At 43.4% G+C, this 18,635-nt stretch overlaps 1 non-coding gene across 1 annotated transcript; it reads left to right on the forward strand.

Annotated features, from left to right (window-relative positions):
• Nucleotides 1–11,891: 11,891 nt before the first annotated feature.
• Nucleotides 11,892–11,964, forward strand: trnak-uuu (transfer RNA lysine (anticodon UUU)). Its single transcript has one exon. It is a non-coding gene; the product is annotated as a tRNA-Lys (tRNA).
• The last annotated feature ends 6,671 nt before the right edge of the window (nucleotides 11,965–18,635 follow it).

Consider the following 18,635-nt stretch of genomic DNA (forward strand, 5'->3'; position numbering starts at 1 on the left):
GCTACGTAGCATAGGCTAATGAGTCACATGCAATTAAAGCTTTCTAAAGGCCAGCGAGTGCAGATTTAACTGAAACACCTTCATGGTGCAAGGTCAAGCAGGGCCACTGTATTGAGCTTCATCAAGTTATTTTGGTCTGGGTTTGTGCAATGCAACCATGAGGAGAAGGAAACATGTAGTGGTGGAATTTAAAGCAGAAGTATTCAGTTTGCCCTTCAAAAGCAGAGTCAGCCTCAGTGGGTGTGGTGAAGACTCAAAGCCTCTATGAAGTGAAAACAAACCTTGAGTTAAAGTATTCAATACACAGACCATATATTATTGGTCAAGTTTATTTTGCCAGAGTTCAGCCACATGTTGGAATCTCCATGGAAGTGTCCATGAGAGTCACCTGCAGAAAACAGAAGGGGTCAGTATTGATACAAGAGTCTCAATACTTCAGACACTAGTCCAGCTTTACCTTAGTACAACTTCTGCCCTTTAGACCCAGTCTTGGCATCAGCGTGGTCAAAAGCATCCTGGGAGTATTTGGCGTACGAACTGGAGTCGCGGGCTCGTTGGTAGCCATTGCTGGACTGGACGACGTGGGATGAAGGGTATACAGTGCGCATCTCAGATGTGTCCTTAGGGACCTGGTCGGAGGTCCAGGCAGACTGTGGGAAAGAACTGTCGATCTTCAAGTTCATTAGGGCAGCAAGGAAACGAGCAAAGTCTGCGTCCTGCGCAGTAAAGCCAGCATTAGACCCAGAGGAGCCGCTGCCGGAGCCAGACCCAGAGGAGCCGCTGCCGTAGCCAGAGCCAGACCCAGAGGAGCCGCTGCCGTAGCCAGAGACAGAGGAGCCGCTGCCGGAGCCAGACCCAGAGGAGCCGCTGCCGGAGCCAGACCCAGAGGAGCCGCTGCCGGAGCCAGAGACAGAGGAGCCGCTGCCGTAGCCAGACCCAGAGGAGCCGCTGCCGTAGCCAGAGACAGAGGAGCCGCTGCCGGAGCCAGACCCAGAGGAGCCGCTGCCGGAGCCAGACCCAGAGGAGCCGCTGCCGTAGCCAGAGACAGAGGAGCCGCTGCCATAGCCAGACCCAGAGGAGCCGCTGCCAGACGTGCTACTACCAGAGCCAGAGGAGCCACTGTTTTGACCTGAGCCCAGAAATTAGTTGAAGCAAAGTATGACAGCATGGTTAGTCATGCTGTCAGTAGCCTCTGTATCACTGCCAATATGTTTAGTAAACAATATACAAAGCTAAAGGAGTATTTGCAGTTCAAGTGGGTCATTAAACCTGAAGTCTAATATATTGTAAGATTTGGTGCTGCATGATTAATATAGTTGCAGACCCTCTTCCCTCTCATTCCTACCAACATCATGGGTTGAGCATGTCCAGACTAAACAACTTCCCATGTTGGCTGCCTTTATATAAACTGCACCTAAATGTTGATATACTTGCTTTTCTGGGGGGGATAACATGTTCCAATGCTGAAGAGCAGGACACAAAGCCAGGAAATCCTGTTTGGATTTCAAAAGAAAAGAAAGAAACTTTAGTATATAGGAGAACAAAAACCTAAACCATTAAACATGAAGACTCACCTGAAGAAAACCTTACACAACATGTTGAACAAGACAAAACAGAAGAAACACAATTCAGATAAAACTGGTCCAAAACAGCAATCTAGTGACTGCTGTTGAGAGAAGATTTGTGCTGTAACTCATCTGAGGCTGCAGCTGACTTTATATTGGTGCTCTACCTGCTCTAATTACACTCATAAACCTCACCTGGGACCCAGTCAGATCGTGCTGCATTCAATTCAGCTCTGAAAATGAACACTTCTGACATTTAAAAAGGTTTGTTGCAACATGTGAGGAATGAACATGGGATGTTTTAAAGAAGGTGAACTACTCTTGGTCAGATACGGTGTTAAACATCTGGACCAAAGTCCTGCAGATCACTGTGGGCCCCTAATCTCTGGCTGGGGAGTGTGAGGGGAGTGACAGAGATTTGGTCTGAAGGACTCCAGGTTATAACCTCGGTTCTAATACGTCACAAAGTCGTCACAGCCATGAAATTGGGGTCCAACACATCACTTGTCCACTTCACTAGTGGGAGCTGCTAGTTGGGTTTCAAGGGGAAAAAAGTGAGCTCAGCGTGACATAAGACTGGAGTCTTAGTAAGTTAAGCTGCTGAGTTCTGGAAATAACTCTAACATAATGTTGACTCCTTGGCAGGAATAAGGAGCTGTAGCGTTACCGGGTATTTATATACCTATTAAATATAAGGATTTATGAGATGTTCTTACAATCTCAAATAAACCTAACCTCGAATTCAGGGCACCACCTACCTAGGTTTTGACTTAATTTAAGTCACAGTCAGGTAGGAAAACTGTTCGAAATCTTACGATCCTGGTGTTAAATTAATATTCAATTAATATTCAGTCTCATATCTCGCTACTTTCGTGAAGTTCTCGTTTGGTTGGACAGACATTACGTAAAGAAAGCATACGACACAATCTGTGATTATAACATATATATAGATATATGAGCTGTTTATTACAAATATATGATCTTAGACATGAACCTTTAAACAAACAGGAGATGCATTGAATATGGGTGATTATATAAAACACTTAGTGAATGGAAAATAAAATATGGGGAATGGGGAAATACTGGATGTATTCAAATAGTTTGGGTTGGCTGACTATTTGAAGCTAAATACTGACATTTCGGATTAATTTATCATTCTGTGAAAGCCTCGAGACATCCATCAAACCCACTTTAAGGTGAAAACGGGTCGGTCTTACTGTGCTTAGCCGGTTCGGACCACGGCAGCGGCCACGTGGGTCCGAGGGGATTTCTCTTCCGCTCTCTGGGCCTTCCTGGCTGTGGTGGCTGACTTTAGCGGACTTCTCAGTTGCTTCTTTCACCGGGAAACCGAAACGATGGTGCCGAGGACTGGGGTTAGATGGTCGAATCTTCTTAGTGTCAGTGGGTCCGTTGCTTCTCTGATGAAGTGAACTTAAGTTCACAGAAGATTAATAAAAGGTTGCTTGGAGTTGGCTTCTTGGTAGGAAAAGGTGATGATGGCGTGAAACAGCGGAGGTTAGGACGTGCGACGTAGAAGGACGTGGATGGCGAGGGACGAACAAAAACACGTAAAACGTGCATCTTCAGAGTATTTCAATCTGTTTCTTTGTTCGGGTCTTTCTTTCTCGTCTCCGGGGTCTCACTGGGTTCTGGAGGGTCTCCTCCGGTCGTCCGCTGCATCGTTATCCACACGTCCTTCCGCTCTCTCCTGAGATTATGGGAAAACTCCCAAACTCCGGCGAGCTCTTCTCTTCTGCTTAAACCATCTCTAAAAGTCTCTGAGCAGCTGTTCTCTGCTCAAATGTCCTTCTGAAACTCTGGGTTGGAACTCTTCTGGAACAAGAGGCAAGAAGCAAGAGAGCAGACGCCTCAAGCGAGCCAGCAAACGAGAGAACTAGAGAGAGACAGAGAGCGTGTGTTTTCCGCGGGTTCCGGGTTTTGACTCTCGGAGGCGGGGCTTACACTACTTTTTCAGCCAATGACATGCTTGAACTGTGTGCATGTCTCTGTAAGGTGATCTGTGCTATAGGGGGATTTCTGGATGAGACAAAGAACTCTGTGTTTCTCCATTACTCCCATCTCATAGAACATTTGTCTCGGTGATTCTGAAAACACCACATCTTGTTAAGATATGCAGATTAAAGATATAACATAGACTTGTAATATAAAGACATCAAAATAACACACATGATAAAGACAATTATGACTTTCAAAATTCAGATGAATATCTATGAAATCGTGACATATGAATAGTGAGTCACACAATGCTAATTTCTGTGTTAACAATGGGGACACTAAACAAATACCAAATAGATACCGAAGGGACATCGTTAAAAGTTAAATTGTTGCATATACATTGTCCATTTTACTGAGTCCTCTGGGATTTAAATGTTCAACTAATCAACACTGCAGACCACTAGGGGGCAATGTGGTTCCATCAGGCAGGTTGGGCATTTTCCACCAAAATCAGTTCTTTGTCAATATTTAAGCCAGAATCGTACAAATTGTCTCTATATGCGTCTTGTGATCAAGCTGGAAACCTGAAAGAAATTGTACACGGTTATCAAACACATTTAATATAGTTTTAAGATTCGACTAAAAGTGAGTCTTCTCAGTTCGTGTGTAGCCATCTGGTCGGTTTGCTGGTGAAAAGGGGTGTTAAAGTGTCAACTTTCGAGTTATGGTCTAGATAAGATAGTAAGTGTCCCACTTTTCCAAGAGTGAGTTCTTTGTTCATTCGAGTTTTCCAATTTTAATGGCAAGTGTCTGTTGGAGTTCGACTCCCCAAAAGCTCTTAAGAGAGTTGTAAATTAGGCAGTTTCTGTCTCTTTTTCCTTTGTGGAAAGAAAATGAAGATCTGGTTTATATCCACATACGTAAACATCCCCCACAGGAATGTTGGTTTTGTCAAAGTTTGAAAAACTCTTAATCCACACGGCACTGTGACTGCTACAGAGCTCTGCAGCTCTCTCATCCAGAGGATCTAGAAGCATGGATGTGTTTGGAACATAGCAGAGGGTGTATTCTTCCTAAAGTCACGCTAACTGCCTTCTGCGCACTCTGAGATGTTTAAAGCTCAGATTAATATCCGAGCTGAGATGTAGAAACGTGAGACAACATGATGCAGAGCTGCTCTTTTATTAAGTGATATGGAGGAGATCTTAGATTTATTTCAGATGAACTTGATTAAACAGGACATAACGGAGGTTAAATGTTTAAAGCACCTTGTGCCATCATTTTGTTCATATCTGGAAGTGTTTCTCAAATGTGTCTTGATGATTTCTGTGGATTTCCATCATTCCTCCTGAAAACTTGTTGCCTTGTGAGAACAACCAAAGACTCCCACAGACTCCCTGTGACACAGCAAACTTCCAACATGGGAAATGTGACATTTGAGCACTTTATAGTCTGTAGGCGACTGTTTTCTGTTCTTTGTACTGTGGAGGCTTTACCAGCCATCAGTGAGGTGGAACTGTACTGAAAATACACTGAAGTTAAAGCTACATTTTTAACTCATTTAAAAGGGAAAATGTGTCTATTTGAATAATGCTCTTTTTTAATATGGGTCTAAGTTTTTTTTACTGTAAAATGTTGACTCAGTCTCCACGAGGTGTATGACAAATTACCAAAAACGAGCCAACGAGATGCTGCGGCGAAGCTTGGCATTCCTCAGGCTACCTTGTGTAGTCTAATTAAGCAACGAGAGACAGTCATGAATGCTAACGACGGAGAAAAAAAACGACTGCGCCCAGGAAAAAGCACCTGCGGTCGAGGCCGCCCTGGTGAAGTGGATTGATAATGCCCGGTCTCGCAACGCCCCGCTGAGCGAACCCTTGGTCAGGGAGAAGGCCGAGGCATTAGCAGCAAGCCTCGGAGAGGATGGTTTCAAAGTTTCTGTCAGCTGGTTTGAGCAATTTAAAAAGAGGGAGAACATTGTGTTTAAGAAGCTGCACGGGGAGGCTGCTGAGGCTGACACCGTGTCACGCGATGAGTGGTTCGAGCAACAATGAGTCAGGATGAGACAGGAGTACAGTAATACAAATTCGGTTTTAGTAATCAACCGCTTATAGTGTTCAAATGGGCTCTGGACCAACGTGATCACTATAAGCGATCACAATAAGTTTCCACTGTATTTGGTTTACTGAGTTAGACTTGACACAAATTTCAAGCATTTTCAAGCACTTCACAAAAAATTCAAGCATTTTCACAACCTTGAAAACACTCGATTGAAATTCAAGCATTTTCAAGGAATTCAAGCACCCGTGGGAACCCTGTGACTGACACACCTGAACTTCATATTTATATATGAAAATAAGAATATTTATATCCCCAGGTTGTTTTAATTCTGAAAACTAACATTTGTTACAGTAGTTCACATCATCTGTCCTCATAATTACTTTCATAAAATCCAACAAAGACCAGACTTTATCATGTTCATATTTAAACTGCAACCTGCAGGTTAACAATGTGAGTGACTTAAAGTGTGGGAACAAGTCCACAGAAGTTTTTCTTTTAATTATATGTCAGTATATGTCGACTATGTGCAAGTAGTCCCCACAGGCAGTGTCCTTGCTGTAGGGACAACCAGGTAAGACAGCTGATTCTCACATATAGATGGAACATTTGATGTTGCATTAGGCCCAGTATTAATCAGACATGTTTGTTCATGTTCCAGACAGGATAGTGAATGCTTTTGTGCACAGTCCACTGTGTGGTTGTACAGCTCACGACTTATCTGAATATTTTCCAACACCTGGCTCGCCTTCCTGCATCCAAATGAAGAACAAAATAGATGTTTGATCTGTAAAATCTGATGTAATGAACAGAATCCATGAGAGTTGTTTGATTTATTCATTTATTCTAACCCTCCCTGGGCTCTGGGGAGGACTCATCCCTCCATCAGACCTGTTGCCACTGATTTTCAGTCCACTTCTTGTGTCCTTTGGCATAGCTCAGCCTTTTCTCCCCGTTTCCCCTCCTTAAGAACGGCTTCTTGACAGCCACCCTTCCATGGAGACCATTTCTGATGAGGCTTCACTGAACAGCTGAAGGTCCAGATGCATCTCTGGGAATCACCTGTTTTCTGCAAAAATGCCATTTCATGCATGTTAAACTGTTATTTTATAGATGCAACCAAAGAAATGGGAACAGATGACAAATGCTTCCCATCCCTGAATTTTAGCTTGAGCAGCTACTGATGATGCAGCCCTTTTGGCCACCTGGTACCTGCTTCAGGTCAACCTCCTGAACCCAACACAAAAGGCCTTTTTCTTCAGCTTTAATTTTTCCCTACATGCTAATATTCACAAGCAGGTCCTATGCTGCTTTCATGATAGGCAATGATGACCTTCTGGCCACAACTCTGCTATTGAAGCCGAGAGGCTCCTTTCAGTTTCTATGACCAAACCTCAATAGTAATGTATAGATTTAACAAAAATACTCGGCTTTGGGTTTCAGATGTCATGAACAGGGTCCTCCACTCGATGTTTGCCCCCACCACCTGATCCAACTTACTTCCAGGTAGTGAGTAAGTGACAACATTGAGCCAATAAATTTTGTTCCAAAGTCACTAGATGCAAGTAGCTGCCACATCTTTTGATTTGTGCAGCACAAGCTTCATTACAAGTATTCAAAGTAACAGACCTTTGCAACCCCAGAAGATAGTTATGAAGCCATCCTTGGTCACTGACTTGCAGAAACTACTGTCCAGGTTTCACATGGCCCCAGCATCTGATGGGTCTGCCCTTACCCAGAGCTGTAGGGTGAGGATTGCTACAGAGTGTAAAGGTTTCCCCCTCAGCACAATATGCAGCAGTGGAATCTTCTGATAGAGCTCAAGGCCACACCTTTACCCACTGCTGTCAGAGAGCTGCAGTTGGCTTTTCAGCCAGTTTTAGTTGGGAATGCATGCCAAGCTGAAGCCGTCAAGACCCTCACAAGCTCACCTTTGAGCAGAAACTGTCCTTAAGTTAATGCAAACGCCTTATTTTTAGGATTAAGTCATGTCAACCTGTCAGGCCCTCAATTATCCCCTCCAACCCACAACTGGATGACCCAGAGACAGCTAGGAGCCATTTGATGGAGCAACAAGGTATTCAAGTTAAAGCCATTTATTCAAGCGGTAGCAGCAGCGATGCCTCTAGAATATGCAGATCTGCAAGACAAAGAAAGTCAGTCACCTACCAGCAGCTACAGAGAGCACACATGCAGAGTAAAATGAGCCTCACCAGAAAGATCCTCAGAAGCCGCTCTGAACTGGAACCTTGTGCTGAGATGTTTTGCCGTGGTCTGGCTCAGATTCTGTTGGGGTGTAGCGGAACTGGCTGAACAGCACACGCTTCTGGTTGTAGCGGGACCGAGATTTGTAAGCGTAGACTTGATCCTCGTCGGTCACAGGAGTGAAGACTGGCTCGTCCTCGCCGCTGGTGTCAGATGAAAGGCTCCAGCTCCCATCTTCAAACTGGTAATTGCTGCCAGGAGCTCCAGACTGACCTCCCTGAGCGCCATGCTGCTGTGCTGCAGAACCACTGGTTCCAGCTGCTTTCTGATACGTTGGCTTAGATAGAGCTTGCCCATAAACTGAATACATGGGTGAGGAAACGGAGAATTAAGATCAGCCTTCCATTTACACAGTCAATTTAAACTGCTTTTAGTTGCTGAGCTTTGATTGGGATCAGCTTACCGCTTTGTGCAGGAATGCAGGTGATGCTTCCAATCAGCACACAAGAAATCCACAAAACCCTGCAGAAACAGGGACATCTCATATGAAGTTTTGAGTACATTTAGAGACCAGTGGGGTCCAACCACCACCTCCCCTCAACATGCACAGTCCTGTTGAGCTTAATTGCATATTCATAGTGTAATGCTGCCACCAAATGAGGTTCTGCTTGCCTCAGACATTTAAGGCAGCAGAGGTTCAGTGCCACCACTTAGAAGCACTGGGATAGACTAGAAGTTACTCACCTCATTCTGCTGCAATATAATTAAAGCTTGCCTGGGACCTGCTGCTGCCAAACTGCACTAACACAAAGTTCAGAGCCCTGTGACACTAACCTGAAGCTGCAGGAGCTGCTTTCATATGATCCTCAGTGCAGAGGGAACTGATTGCTCAGCGGTAACAGCTGCTGCTGAAAGATGCGAGGCTGCAGTTAACTGGCAACAATGGACTAACATATGGAGCATCTCAGTGTTATGTCCATAAATTGATAATAATCAGGAACTCTTGTGAGTATTATGTATTTTATTTACATGTATAAATATTAAATTATAAAAATAAATGATCAAATATTCTGAACTGCTGATATTCGTGATAATAATAACAATAACAATGGTAGCTGCTCTCAACACGTGAAATCTCTCTCATAGTTCATCATTAGTCGGCTAATTGATGAATAAACATCCTGCTGCTGAATATGTGTATAAAAGATAAATAAATCAGAAGGAAACATGCAGAAGAAAGTCTTCTAACAGCTGTCTCTCTGTGTTTATTGGCATACAGCACGGTTAGTGAGATCCAGATCCATGTGGGCACTCAGGACGGATTTAAATAGCGACTCTGAATGGACGGTAAACCCGCACTGAAGGCCCAGTGAGCCAAAGCACGGCCGCCACTGATAAATATATTTGAAACCTGTCAATATGCTAACTTTGCGTGTTTCCCTCTATAACTGATGTTATATGTAAAACAGAGCACATGGTCAATTAGCTTTTTAAAAATCTTTATTTTAAAGAAAACCATCAAGTTTTTCTGGAAGAGATTTAAATAAGTTCTGAATATGCACTGAAGAGAGGTTACATTTGAGTCTATTTTCTTTGTACAAAACTTAAAACAAAAACCTAAAGTCTGCACACTGAGGAAAACTGGTTTTGAGGATATTTATGAAATTTCCTCCTAATAACCAACTTGGGTCGGTGTCCCCAGTGGAACATTTTATGTGTAGTCTGCAGGTTTCATGTTTTCAGCTGGAGATGGATGCTTTTTGTTCTGTATGTTACATATTTTTATCTTGATCAGGACATTCAGAACGCTTGCATGCACAGGTAAGTCCAGCTTCAGTTCCAGGTGTACTCGTCCATTTAACTGGACCACCATGTTGTCCCAGCGTACATGCACGGGATAGACTGTGTAGGAAACCTTCATGGCATTCTGCTGCCTCTAACTTTCTCTGTGGGACATCACGCTGCATGTAAGTGCAGCTGAAATCGCTGCCAACATGTTGTCTTTAAGTCACCTGAAGGGGGATTTTCTCAGATGAGGCTGCGGTTACAAAATCAGGATTTTATTAGAGCAGAGCGACAGTCTGGACATGCTTTAAGTGACCACGAGTTGACACGTAGTCTTAATGGGCTGATTTTCAGTTTAGCCGTCTGACAGAAGAAACAGAAAAATATGTGGATGAGAGCTAACCTGGAAAACCAGCGCCAACTGCTGGACGGCAAAATGTTTTGCCTGCGGTTGGGTCTGGCCTCGATCCACTTGTCATTTTGAAAATACTGCCCTGAATCTGGCAGATGGCAACTAAACCAATCACAACGCAGAGATGTGTTTTGAATCAACGCGGGCGGGCCAGAGGGTTCTGGTGCGGGGTTTTGAGGGAGTGACGACAGAGCAGTGCGACGTTGGGCAGTGGAAGCGAACATAGACAAGCGAAAGCACAACAAGAAAGATGGCGGCGGCAATGGAACAGTGCTCGTTTGATTCAGCCTTGGCACACAGCCATTATAACGAACAGCCTTGCCACTCTGTATTAAGCCCCATTGTACCGGCTTTTTGGCTGCAGTTCCACCAGAATTCCACTGGGAGCGTCGGTGGAGACCAGAATGAATGGGGCCCTATGGAGCTAGATGCTACAAATGGTCAGTTTCACCTAAGTCTCCTCAAGAGCTCTCAGATTTGAATGTAGTTTCTGAGAGCTCAACATGGGTTTCAAGTAAAAAATCTACTGAACGAGTACATATATCGCTTTGATTTCTTACTGGTTGGCTTCTTGTTGTCCACAACGCGCTAGCATTGTGCTAATGACAGCTGGTCGACCCGCTATGTATGACGTCATATACACTTCAAATCGTTTTTTTAAGCAAATGAGTGGCTCTAAAAATCTAAAACTCAGCCTTGGGTATTTTCTAAACACCCTTTTTTGAAAACAACATTCGAATTACTAGAGAAAAAATTATATCTTGAGATAAGGGCACGAAAGGGCGTATAGCTCCATAGGACTCCATTCATTCTGGTCTCCAAAATTGGGCGCCCCACGTGGAAAGAGGGTGGAACTGCAACCAAAATCGCCTCGTTGGAAACCGGAAATGCACCGTGAGTGGCGTATCTGTCCTATTATAGAATCTGTGCTTGGCATCAGTTTTGGAAGAGTCCCCTCCCACCAAAGCTTTCTGTCGCGCTTACTACGTCACAGTCAGTTGCGCTGATTGGTCAGAGCGTTGGCCTATAGGCACAGACGCGGTTTGAAAGACAACGGGTTGTGCTAATCAACAATGTTCCGTTGTATCCATTGATCTGTGCCAGACTAAATTAGACATCCAATCCATTTAGGCTGGTTTATCAGGCTAGATGAGAGCAGCTTTATTGGGAATTTGGCTGGAAATATACACTCATTCTTTCCTGTTTTTACTAAAAGATGCAGAAATATTAAACTCTGTAACATGTGTTTAGTGCACCAACCCATGCCAACTCAATTAGCATATATACAGTTATAGGAATAGTTTACTGAATGTCCCATCTTGTAGACAGCCTCAGTGTTGCATTTCCAGTCCAGTCTGCTGTCCAGGGGAACCCTCAGGTATCTGTAATCCTCAACCACCTCTTCACCGAGGATGGAGACGCTGTTCAGCTGACTGCTGCTCCTCCTAAAATCCACAATCATCTCTTTTGTTTGTATCCAGATGAGGCGATAGTTTATTTTCCTATAGATGTGATAGTTTCATGTAGATGTGCTGAGGTGTGACAGGGAAGCTGTTGGTACATGGAGGATGTGAGGTCTGTAGCAGGAGGCAGCAGCATGCTGAGTTTGTCTGAACTCTTCCATCTGTCTGATCCCACATTATCCCAAAGCCTGTGAGCTTTTCCATTCCTGACCACACATCCCTCACACTGTTCTGCTGCAGATAGTTTCCCACCGACTTGCTCTCTTCCTTTTTTCTTCACACTCCTCCTTAACTCCCTGTTTCCCTCCATGAAGGCCTTCGTCTTTATGCTCAGTGGCTGCAACACAAGTTCACATCAACCAGGCGTTTGTTCAGAAAACAGCGTCACAGCTTTGGACTCAGGAAGTGTTTCAGATGTCAGCTGTCACTCAGACACACTCTCATAGGGCCTGGATAGCTCAGTTGGTAGAGCATCAGACTTTTAATCTGAGGGTCCAGCGTTCAAGTCCCTGTTCAGGTGTAGAAATGTAATCTACCACTTAACCTGTACTTCCCTCTATGCCTGCACTCTGTTTCTACACTGTCACCTCTGACAGAGCCTGGCTGATGCTTTCCCTTCTATGTAGCTTTGCTGTTAGCTGCATCGTTATATCCTCATTTGTAAGTTATATAAACTATAGAATAATTCTATAGAAACTATAGAAATCACCTTAAATACACCAGCTGCAGAGTGTTGATCACATTCACTGAAACTACAACAGGTTAAGAGCATTTATCATGAATAGTTCTGCTTTATATCAGGGCTTCTTTTCACTTCAATTCAATTCAATTCATTTTTATTTATATAGCGCCAAATACAACAAATGTCATCTCAAGGCACTTAGATAGTAAGTCCAATTCAAGCCAATTGGAATTCAATTAATTAATAATAATCATAATTAATAAAATAATCCAATTCGTTCATATAGAGCCAATTCAAAAACAATTTCCTAGCTAAGAAAACCAACAGATTGCACTGAAAACTTTTTGTTTTTCGGTCCAATCTCCCGGCCTGAGCGTGCCTGAGGCGACTGTGGAAAGGAACGACTCCCTTTTAACAGGAAGAAACCTCTGGCAGAACCAGACTCAGGAAGGGTGGCCATCTGCCTCGACCAGCTGGGGTTTGAGAAGACAGAAAAGGGGGGGGGGGAGGGGGAGGGGGAGGGGGGCAGGGGGCCACCACGACGGCGGCACTGTAACACCATTCAAAGGATATCTGTTGGAACAGGGAAACACGAGTTAATGACCATAATAATATCACATATACATAAAGAGAGTAAAGTGAGGAAAGGTGTGTCAGATGAGGCCCCCCAGCAGTCTAGGCCTATAGCAGCTTAACTATGGGATGTTTCAGGATCACCTGAGCCATCCCTAACTATAAGCTTTATCAAAAAGGAAAGTTTTAAGCCTGGTCTTAAAAGTGGAAAGGGTGTCTGCTTTCCGGACATTTACTGGCAGCTTATTCCACAAGAGAGGGGCCTGATAACTGAAGGCTCTGCCTCCCATTCTACTTTTAGAAACTCTGGGAACCTCAAGTAAACCTGCAGTTTGGGAACGAAGTGCTCTGTTAGAAAAATATCTTACAATGAGATCTTTAAGATATGATGGAGCTCGGTCATTAAGAGCTTTATATGTAAGGAGAAGAATCTTAAATTCTATTCTGAATTTAACAGGGAGCCAATGAAGAGAAGCTAAAACTGGATAAATATGATCTCTCCTGTTAGTTCTCCTCAAAACTCTGGCTGCAGCATTTTGGATCAGCTGGAGGCTTTTCAGAGAATATGTGGGACAGCCCAATAATAAAGAATTACAGTAGTCCAATCTTGAAGTAACAAATGCATGAATTAGTTTTTCTGCATCACTCTGAGACAGGATGTTCCTGATTTTAACAATATTACGAAGGTGAAAGAAGGCAGTCCTAGAAACCTGTTTTATATGCGAGTCAAATGATAAGTTCTGGTCAAAAATAACTCCAAGGTTCCTCACTGTAGAACTAGAAGCCAAGGAAATACCATCTAGAGTAACTATATAGCTAGACAATTTCTCCCTGAAACGCTCAGGTCCAAAGATAACGACTTCAGTTTTGTCTGAATTTAGCAGCAGACAGTTCTGAGTCATCCAGGTCTTTATGTCTTTAAGACATGCTTGTAGTCTGACCAACCTATTGGTTTCATCTGGTTTTATAGATAAGTACAGCTGAGTATCATCAGCATAGCAATGGAAATTTATGCCATGCTGTCTAATAATATTACCTAATGGAAGCATGTATAAAGTAAAAAGAATCGGTCCAAGCACAGAACCCTGGGGAACTCCATGACTTACTCTGGTGTGTGAGGAAGATTCTTCATTTACAAGAAAAAACTTAAATCTATCAGATAAATATGATTTAAACCAGCCTAATGCAGTTCCTTTAATCCCAATAACATGTTCAAGTCTGTGTAATAAGATACTGTGATCGACCGTATCAAATGCAGCACTGAGATCCAACAGGACAAGCGCAGACACAAGTCCGCTATCAGAGGCTAAGAGGAGATCATTGGTAACTTTCAGCAGTGCTGTTTCTGTGCTATGATGCACTCTGAATCCTGACTGAAACTCTTCAAACAGATTATTTCTGTGGAAATGATCACAAAGCTGAGCTGCAACTATTTTTTCAAGAACTTTAGACATAAAAGGGAGATTGGATATAGGTCTATAATGAGCCAACACTTCTGAATCAAGAGTAGGTTTTTTAAGTAAAGGTTTAATTACAGCAACCTTAAAAGTCTGAGGTACATATCCTGTCAACAAAGACAGATTGATCAAATCCAATATGGAAGTGTCAATTAATGGGAAAACCTCCTTGAACAGTCTGGTTGGGATTGGGTCTAAAACACAAGTTAATGGTTTAGAAGAGACTATTGCTGTTGTTAGTTCAGAGAGATCAACTGGGCAGAAGCCGTCTAAATACAAATCAGGTTCTAAAGATACTTCTAAAGCTGCTGTACTTGATGATACATCACTGATAATAGTGGGAAGGACTCCATCAATCTTCTCTCTGATAGAAACAATTTTATTAATAAAGAAGCTCATGAAATCATCACTGCTGAGAGTTAAAGGAATAACTGGCTCAGCAGAGCTCGGACTCTTAGTCAGACTGGCTACAGTGCTGAAAAGAAACCTGGGATTATTCTTATTCTCTTCTATCAATGATGAATAATAAGCAGTTCTAGCTTTACGAAGGGCTTTCTTATACATTGTTAAACTATCTTTCCAGACTAACTGAGACTCTTCTAAATTAGAGGAACGCCACTGTCTCTCCAGCTTTCTTGCAGTCTGCTTTAAAGCACGCAGCTGTGAATTATACCAAGGAGCCAACCTCTTCTGACTGATTACCTTCCTTTTCAGAGGGGCAACATTGTCCAGTGCTGTACGCATTGAAACTATAGTGCTGTCAACAAGAGAGTCAAGTGTTGCTGGAGTAAAGTCTAGGTAGTCGTCCTCTGTCATATCTGCACATGGCAGTGAAGAAAAGGATGATAGAATTAATTCTTTAAATCTGGTTACAGCATCCTCTGATAGACACCTTCTATACGTAAATTTCTTCTCAGAAACTGTATAGTCAAGTAATGTAAACTCAAAGGTTATCAGAAAATGGTCAGATAAGACAGGGTTATGAGGGAACACTGTTAACTGTTCACTCTCAATGCCATAAGTCAGCACAAGATCAAGGGTGTGATTAAGGCAGTGAGTCGGTCAGTGAACACTCTGAGAAAATCCAATAGAGTCTAATATAGAATTAAAGTTCATATTCAGGCTGTCATTTTCAACATCTACATGAATATTAAAGTCACCCACTACAATGACTTTATCTGTACTCAGCACTAACTGGGATAAAAACTCTGAGAATTCAGACAGAAACTCAGAATAAGGGCCAGGTGGACGATACACAACAACAAACACAAGAGGTTTCTGGGATTTCCACTTTGGGTGGGAAAAACTGAGAATCAGAGATTCAAAAGAGCTCAAACTAATCTTGGGTCTGGGACTGATTAGTAACCCTGATCTGAAAATAGCTGCCACTCCTCCTCCTCTGCCTGTGGTTCGAGGAACGTGAACATTTAAACAGTCACAGGGAGTTGCTTCATTAATGCTAACATGATCCTCCTGCTGCAGCCAGGTTTCTGTAAAGGCTGATTCATACTCGGCGCGACCTCGCTCATACTAGCTGGTCGCAAATGGCGCAAACGGTCACGTGTCCCAAAATTCCGCCACGCCCCCCTTCGCAAGCTAGAAAATCCTCGCGCGGCGCAAGGGCGCGCACACAACTTTTTTTCTGACTTCGCGCGCTCAACCGGAAACAGCTGACCAAGAAAAAGAAAAAATGAACACTGCAGAGACCGCGGTGACCGAGAGGGTGCGCCTCTACAAACATCTGTACGACACGTCTATGAAGTTACACTGGGACAACGTTTGACAAAGTTCGTCTTGTTGCAAAGGACGAACATCCCACCTTCTCTTCTGTTTTTGCCGCAGCCGCTTAGCTCTGAGATACATATACAGTTCTACACCCAGAGTAAATTCATTCCGCATCAGATGTGCCAGCCTCTGCTGACGTGACACCACAGGTGGCATTGTGTATGCTTTCTTCCTATGCTTTTCAGCTTGTTTCCTCAACAGTGACGCTCGCTGGTCTGGACAGAACTGCAAATGTGACGCATACTCGGCGCAAACTGCGCTTATGAGCTGAAGGAACTGTGAAGGGGCTGGCGCTTTCGATGACGTCATTAATGGTTCTCGAGCCAGAACAGTTGCGCGTTTGCGCCGAGTATGAATCAGCCTTAAGACACAATATATCAATATGATGATCACAAATCAACTCATTCACTAACAGAGACTTCGAAAGGAGAGATCTGATATTCAGCAAACCGCATTTAATAGTTTGATGTTTTTGTTCAGTTAAAGTTTTTGTTTTAATAATTTCTTTTTGCACAAGAGGATTTGCTCCTTTTGTGTTAATCGATTGGGTGGGTAGCAGCAGGTGGGAAGCTGCAGAGAAGTGTGTAAGACTACAACTCTGCATCCTGGTCTGAGCCCTGGGTTGTCATGTTTTAGGGTGGCAAATAAATTCATCCATATTTCTAGAAATGAGAGCTGCTCCTTCCAAAGTGGGATGGATGCCGTCTCTCCTCATCAGACCAGGATTTCTCCAGAAAGATTGTCAATTATCTATGTAGCCCACGTTGTTTGCTGGACACCATCTAGACAACCAGCGATTGTAGGACGACATGCGGCTAAACATGTCATCGCTGGTCAGATTTGGCAGGGGTCCAGAGAAAACTACGGAGTCCGACATTGTTTTGGCAAAATCACACACCGATGCAACATTAATTTTAGTGACCTCCGATTGGCGTAACCGGGTGTCATTAACGCCAACGTGAATAACTATTTTACCATATTTACGTTTATCCTTAGCCAGCAGTTTTAAATAGGATTCTATGTCGCCCGCTCTGGCCCCTGGAATGCATTTAACTATGGCCGCTGGTGCCTCTAATGCCACGTTTCTGACTATGGAGCTGCCAGTTACCAGGGTTTTGTCCTCAGCGGGTGTGTCGCTGAGTGGGGAAAATCTGTTTGAAGCGTGGACAGGTCGATGGTGAACAACGGGCTTGACTTTAGAGCTATGCCTCTTCCTGACAGTCACCCAGCCACTTTGTAATCCTGGCTGCTCAGGTTCTGCTAGGGGGAGGCTAATGGAGCTAGCTACGCTAGGTGGCTCCACACTGGCTAAAGGGACCGGGCTCGCTATCGGTTGATTTTCAACAGTGCAGAGCCGAGCTTCCAATTCAGATAACCTCGCCTCCAAAACTACAAAAAGACAACATTTGTTACATGTACCATTATCACTAAAGGAGGCAGAGGAGTAACTAAACATCTGACACACGGAGCAGGTGAAAGCAGGAGAAGGAGGAAGAGAACCGGTAGCCATGCTACGCTAGAGAACCAGACACACCGCTAAAAAGTGAGAATAAAGATTAAAGATCTGTAGGAGTGTGTTAGAACAGAACGGTAAGCTATAGAGTTTAACTATGCAAAATTGTGTAAGTTATAGATCGAAATAAAGTGATTATCAGTACTCCAAGCGGAGCAAGAAATTCCACAGTGCACGAGCAAGGTAACAGGAAGTGATGCAACACGTCTTACCGCAAAGCGTCACAGCGTCAGCAAAGCCTTCAAAGAATTACATTCTTTAGAATGAAAATTGAATGAATCTTATCATTAAGAGCTTATGTGTTTACTTATTTCATAGAATCCTGGAACAATATGAGGAAAATAAATAAATAATGGTGTAAAGGTGTAATATTAACTGATTGGCAAATTATGCAAAAAATAACAAAAAATAATTAAAAATTATTACAATAAATTATGCTACCTAGACAAATATACCTCAGTCCTATGGACTTTTATGGTACTTATGGACATAACGGGGGGAAATTGCAGAGTCACTTTGGTTATTTGGCAGACCAAATAACCCCTCGACTCTGCGTTGTGTTTATTTAAGGAAGACAATGAGTTTCTGGACGATTGGACATTTTATTTCCTGCGTGGGAACATAACAGGTTTGCATCAGTGCAATCAGTTCAGCTTCGCACAGCACACTCTGATGCAGCTTTCACAGACTGGAAATTGCACTACAGTGGAAACCGCTTATAGTGATCACGTTGGTCCAGAGCCAATTTGAACACTATAAGCGGTTGATTACTAAAACCGAATTTGTATTATTTTATTTTTTTTGCTATTTTATATTTTACTCCCTTGATTCCTTTCTGGACGTCTGCTTCTGCCCTATGCTTCTGCCTCGCTAGCTAACGTAACGAGTTGACACCGGGCAGCAAGCCGAGATGCAGCGGCGAAGCTTGGCATTCCTCAGGCTACCTTGTGTAGTCTAATTAAGCAACGAGAGACAGTCATGAATGCTAACGACGGAGAAAGAAAACGACGGCGCCCGGGAAAAGCACCTGAGGAATGCCAAGCTTCGCCGCAGCATCTCGTTGGCTCGTTTTTGGTAATTTGTCATACGCCTCGAGGAGACTATGTTTTTCATTCAGAGAAAATGACTTCCTTTTTCCAGCCATGATTCGCATGATTTGCTGTCCGGGGTCAACTCGTTAC

This window comes from Odontesthes bonariensis, chromosome 11 (assembly GCF_027942865.1).
Source record: "Odontesthes bonariensis isolate fOdoBon6 chromosome 11, fOdoBon6.hap1, whole genome shotgun sequence".
Taxonomy (NCBI): Eukaryota; Metazoa; Chordata; class Actinopteri; order Atheriniformes; family Atherinopsidae; genus Odontesthes; species Odontesthes bonariensis.